This window comes from Colossoma macropomum, unplaced genomic scaffold, assembly GCF_904425465.1.
Source record: "Colossoma macropomum unplaced genomic scaffold, Colossoma_macropomum, whole genome shotgun sequence".
Classification (NCBI taxonomy): domain Eukaryota; kingdom Metazoa; phylum Chordata; class Actinopteri; order Characiformes; family Serrasalmidae; genus Colossoma; species Colossoma macropomum.
This window is the reverse complement of record NW_023494792.1, coordinates 2,389,496-2,396,387: the sequence shown is the minus strand read 5'-3', so window position 1 is coordinate 2,396,387 and position 6,892 is coordinate 2,389,496.

The following is a 6,892-nucleotide window of genomic DNA, read 5'->3' as shown; positions in this document are numbered from 1 at the left end:
TTTACACTGTGTGTATATATACACTACTTTTAATGAAAATCAATGGATCCAGACATTTTGTCCAAAGGGTACTTTCAATTTGTGTCAAAAACGGAATATATATATATATATATATATATATATATATATATATATATATATATATATATGCAATAATAATTTTCTAAATATAATCAAATTTCAGGAGCCAGAAAGGACATTTTTGCTCTTTCGATTTAAAAAATGTAACCAAGAATTTTTATTAAGAGCCCTTTTATAGAGTCAGCAGTGTTTTGCAGGTTGTGACAGGGTGTGTTACTCCCATTTACACACACACACTAACACACATGCATGCCCACACCATGTCTCTGTTATTTTTAAGAGCGAGGTCAGCCTCATAAACACAGGAATGTTTTCCTTTCATGTATCCGGACACACTTCCTCCCCATCGTGGGTTTTTTATGGATGATCACGGTGTGTGCAGGGGTCGGGGGTCACCTCCGAGTAAATCAGCTTTACTATGTGTGTATATTCTCTCTAAATGAGCGTGTGTTGTGGTTTTTAATTTGTAGTCTCATGTCATGTGCTGTTTCACAGCCTCAATAAACTGATGCCGTGGTTTGTTGGGTATGTTAATGTGTACTGGTTTAGTACTATATTACTGCAATGCTTTTACTTTGAAATACTGTCATGCTTTAAAACTGGTATATTGCCCTGCTGTAATGTCATTGTACTGTCATGCTGTAATAGTGTTATATTATAATGATGCTATATTATAATGCAATAAAGCTTTTATATTGTAAAGCTATAATGCTGTAATGCTGTTATATTGTAATGCTGTAATACTCATATTGTAATGCTGTAATACTATTATATTGTGATGATGTGATACTTTTATATTGTAATGTAGTAGTATTGTTATATTGTAATGCTGTAATGCTGTTATATTGTGATGCTGTGATACCTTTATGTTGTAATGCAGTACTTTTGTTATATTGTAATGCTGTAAAGCTGTAATATTGTAATACTCCAATGTATCGATTACAGTACAGAAGGCATTCATGTCTGATCCACTAACGAGGTGGTGACAACATGCCTGAAGCCAAAACCATGCTGCCCACGAGCTCATACTGAAGGAGACCCCCCTCCCTAACTACCCCACACCCCCGCCTACCTCGCTGCCCCCGCCCGGGGGTTGCCCCCTCGCCACTATGATAGTGTGGCTAACTAACATTTATACGAGGGTGATTCTGTGTCACATCTGGTCTGCCTGCACTCACTGTGATGTGACAGATCAAAGTGGATCGGAGTGACTGATCTGACAATCCATGAATATACATATATATATATATATATATATATATATATATATATGTGTGTGTGTGTGTGTGTGTGTGTATACAGATTACAGTGAAACCTGTGGCATTCCATGAAAAAAATAAAACCTTATTGGGAGAAATTTATAAATTTAAAGGGGAATTATACCAATAATTAGTGTGAAATGCTCCGTTCTAGAGAAACTTACTAGAATTGTTCACAGTGGTGGTGATAGGAACCAGACATTCACCTCTAAAAGCTCCCTCACAGAAAGTTATTATATGAAATGGTTAAGAATTCACTGCCTGATGTCCATTTTATGATAGTTTTGAGAAAATTTTAGTCTAAAATGTCTATTTGAATCCATTCATGGTGGAGGGGTACATGCAGGGCACTGTGATGCAAAATAGTCCCCAAAGATTATTATTATTTGAGATTTTCCACTATTTTCCATCATCAACATTCCATATAAACTCAGAAGACTTGTGTAGGTTCACTGGTGGTTCTGGATAGTAAATACTGGATAGTAAATACCACTGTAAAGACACCTGAACCATTTCACACCAAACCTCTCAGAATCACTCTGATTACATCTCACACACTGAATTACTAACAAACTTGGAAAAAAAAAACCTTTAATATATTATGAATGTTTTGTATGGTAACTAAAAAGTGATTTAAGAATGATAATACTTTGTTGAGCCCTTAAATAGTCAGGGACCCCCGGCAGGCCCAACACTTCTATAACTTAAGAACAGCTCAGCCAGTTTGCATTGAAGTCCGTGTAGTTACTGAATAATAAGCCTTAGTATGTAATAATCCTGGGATTATACGTGGATAACTGAGTTCAAATGTTGGAATCTGTTGAATCTTTTGGATGAAATCCTGAAATCTGGAGTTTTTCCATCCTGTAGGTTCATCTGTGATTGGCTGGATCTGAAGTGCTCTGCAGGACTGAGAGTGATTTGGGATGTTTTTGGGGGGTTGTGTCTGCGTTTGGGACTCAGAGGAGAAGTCGTGTTAGCATCTTCCTCTGCGCTGCATCCCTGATGACTGAGGAAAACCCTAAGAGATTAAACAGAAACACCAACGACAACAACATTTAAGGCTCTCACTGTCCCTCATGATCGCCGCCCGTCTAAAAGCACACTATTGATTTTAAGCAACCTCGTTTCACCCAAAACCCTCTTCATCCACCGAGACCACTCTACTGTCAGCCATCCCTGCAGAGAGGAAGAGAGACAGAATATATATAGAGAGAGTGAGACACCAGAGAAAAAGAGAGAGAGACAGATAGAGAGAGATAGAGAAACAGAGAAAGAGAGACACAGACAGACAGAGTAGAGGGAGAGAAAATAAAGAAAAAGAGAGTAAATGAAAGAGCCACAAAATAAGGAGAAAATAAAAAAGCGAGAGACAGAAAGAAAACAGAAAAAAGATAAAGAAAGAAATTAGAGAGAAAATAGAGATGAAAAAGGGAGATCAAAGATAGAGGGAAAGAGAAACAGAGAATAGAGATTTAATAGAGTAAGAGAAAGAGCGACAGAGAAAATAAAGAGAGAAAATAAAGAGTGAGAGACATAGAGACAGTAAATAGAGAGACAAAAAGAGAATAGAAAGAAAACAGAAAATAAAGAGAGAAAATACAGACAGAAAATAGAGAACAAGTGACTTACAGAGAGAAAGAATAGAGCGAGAGACATACATGGAAAAAATAAAGAAAATACAGACAGAAAACAGAGCGAGAGGCATACAGAGAGAGAGAGAAAAAAAAGAGAGAGACTACAGAGAGAGAGAGAAAAAAGCATGAGAGACATACAGAGAGAAAGACAAAATAAAGAGAGAGAGAGAGACAGAGAGAGTGATCCAAACCAGGGGGGCATTTTGAGTCAATCACAACACGAAGTGGGCAATTACGGGGTTAGCGGGTTAGCGGTGTGTGTCAGGGGCCAGCATGGACCCTCAGGGGCCCCAGACACACACAGACACACACACACACACATGCGCGCTCCACCCGGCGGGGTCTCAGGTCGGAGAGAAGAACAGATTTTTAGTTCCTCTTCAGGCTGCCAGCCAATCAGCCTCCAGCAGAGCCTGGGACCACCCTTTTCTCTCTCTTCACAGACTCTTATCCCCCTTTTCCCCAAATTCTTCACACATCCCCCACTAACACACACACACACACACACACACACAGGCCTACTGTAAAATGAACAATGAAGGTCTGAACTCATGTACTCAGCATCGTGTTGTTATTTCCCGTCAGAAATATCGTAATTAGAAGACAAGCGCACATCAGTGTTGGAGTTGTTACTCAAAGAAAGTGATCCACTACAAATTACTAATTACTTCTGTCAGACTGTACTGGGATTACTTTACTTCTGAGATTAAAATCTGTATCAACACTGTGAGAGAAACAAGAAAAACCCAACAGTCTTTTCAGAAATTTATTCAGAAAGAAACAATCACTGTAAACATCATTTTAAAACCATTAGTATCACTGACTGCAAAGAGCACAGATTCAGTTCTGGTGATTTAAATGATGAACTGATGCTGTTTGAAAACAGATAAAATCATCAGTAGAAACAGTTCAAAAACAGATGGAATAAAATGCTCCTGAATAAAATGTCCATCTTACACACAGTCACAGATCTTAATTACAGATAATCTATATAGAGGAAATTTATGCTTTAAACGCACCATGCATAATTCATATATTCTCTTAAAGACATACGAGTAACACAAGTAAAATAAATTCATATCATGTCAGTTATGAGATTTGATTATGAACAATTTATACTGTAATGCATTACATTACTTCATTACAAGAAAAAAATAATCACATTACCGTAACACATTACTTTGCACTACATTACCCACAACTCTACTAGCAACACCAGTGAGTTTTTCTATAAGCCTGGACTTTCTGAGTTAGAGGGATGTGTAATTAAAGTCTTTTTACTCTCATCCACATGTGAAAAGAACAGGATACAATGCTTGTAACTTGATAAAACACACTGAAAGCCAAATATTTTTATTTCTTTGATGATACAAAAAGAAAATAAAAAAGACTTCATTTTCCCAGTCTGACCTTTCTGTTTCTGAACAACACCACTTAAAAGCATATCATCTCGTACACACAACCACCGAACTCCTAAGTAGAGTTTTCCAAAAAAGCCCTTCTTAAACTCCAAATCATGCAAAACCAAATCCTCACTTATGTGAAATAAATGTTGTATGTAAAAATTGTTAGAGTTTCAAAAGTTACCATTCAATCCTAACTCTTCACAGTCTGTATATGGAAACCAAACTGTGGAAATGACCCATTTGGATTTTTTGTGATGTTACGAAAACCTAAGTATTTACAAATATCCTCCTGTTTAGACTACAGCAGTTTAGCCCTGCCAATTCACACAGAAATTCTGAGGAGTTTTTCAGCCCAGACTGCCTTTTGAATTAGCCCCACCAATCAGAACAGAGCTCATTTACATGTATCAGTCTTACAGGCACAGTAACACAACCCGCCTGTTTACTTTCAAAGAATAAAGAAAGGCTAGAAAATGGTCATGTAGAAATGATTTGAGTGTTTTTGGTACTTACAAATGTAATGGAACTGTGGAGAACAATATAACCCACAACAGGAGCTAAAAAAAGGTACTGAAGTGTCACTGGAGTGGTACCCTTACATCACTAGAGTGGTACCCCTCACATCATTGAAGTGGGACCCCTCAGATCACTGGAGTGGAACCCCTCACATCACTAGAGTGGGACACCTTAGATCACTGGAGTGGAACCCCTCACATCACTAGAGTGGGACACCTTACATCACTGGAGTGGTACCCCTCACATCACTGAAGTGGTATGTCCCACATCACTGGGATGGTACCACTCACATCATTGAAATGGTACCCCTCACATCTCTGGGGTGGTATTCTTCATATCACTGAAGTGGGACCCCCACATCGCCAAAGTGGTACCTTTCACATCACTAGAGTGGTACCCTCACATCACTGGAGTGGTATCCTCACATCACTGGAGTGGTACCCTCATATCACTGGACTGGAACCGCTCACATCACTGGAAGGGTCCACTCACATCACTGAAGTGGAAACACTCACATCACTGGAGTGGTACCTTTCACATCACTAGAGTGGTACCCTCACATCACTGGAGTGGTATCCCCCATCACTGGAGTGGTACCCTCACATCACTGGAGTGGAACCGCTCACATCACTGGAGTGGTACCCTCACATCACTGGAGTGGTATCCTCACATCACTAGAGTGGAACCATTCACGTCACCGGAGTGGTACCACTCACATCACTGAAATGGTACTTCTCACATCTCTGGGATGGTATCCTTCTTGTCACTAAAGTGGGACCCCCACATCACCAAAGTGGTACCTTTGACATCACTGGGCTGGTACCCCTCAAATCACCAAAGTGGCACCTTTAACATCACTGAAGTGGTACCCCTCACATCACCAAAGTGGCACCTTTAACATCACTGGACTGGTACCCCTCAAATCACCAAAGTGGCACCTTTAACATCACTGAAGTGGTACCTCTCACATCACCAAAGTGGTACCTTTAACATCACTGGAGTGGTACTCCTTACATCACCAAAGTGGTACCTTTAACATCACTAGACTGGTACCCCTCACATCACTGGAGTGGTACCCCTCACATCACTAGAGTGGTACCCCTCATATCACTGGAGTGGTACCCCTCACATCACTAGAGTAGTACCCCTCACATCTCTGGATTGGCACCCCTCACATCACTAGGATGGACCCCTCACATCACTGGAGAGGGATCTAGAGGGGTATGTTTTCATTGGCTTTAGTTAATGAACACTGTTGTAATTTATTCCACTACAGTTGTTTTTTAATTCTCCATTTTTTAAGATGTCATACACCCTGCCTTGACTCTAAGCTTTTTTTTTCTAAGTTCAAATGTTTGGTTATAAACATGCACATATGTGCACATTTCCCCCAGAAAAGTGAATGTTAAAACTAATGTCAGCTACACAATTGGACCTTGAAATTGTTGATCCTTTGAGGATGTGTTTACATTTACATTGTTTGTATCTTGATGAATGAAAATTTACCTGTGCAGTATCCTTTTTTCTGACAGTGTAACATAGGTAACATTACTCATATTTTGACTCCTTAATGACCTCATAATTCAGAGAATCCTGTGACACTCGAGGGAAAAACATACACAGAAAAAAAAATTTAATTACCACAGTGCACTCTCAGAAAAAAAGTACTAAACTGTCACTGGGGCAGTCCCCCTCTTGTCACTGTGGTGGTTTCCTCAAGGGTACCTTTTTCAGTACCTTTTTCAGTACCTTTAGTCAGAGGACATATTGTACCACATCATTAAAATCATATTTTCTAAGTTGTATTTTCTCCACACACCCCGTCTCGTCTCCAGGCTTTTTATTTTATTGCTCTGTTTTAAGGTATTTGGTCATGAAAAGGTACAAATATGTAATTTTCACCTAGACAAACTTATTTAAGGTTCACAACAGGACTTAAAACCACTGTTGTACCTTTGAAGGAACATTTATATTGTTTGTACCTTGATAAACG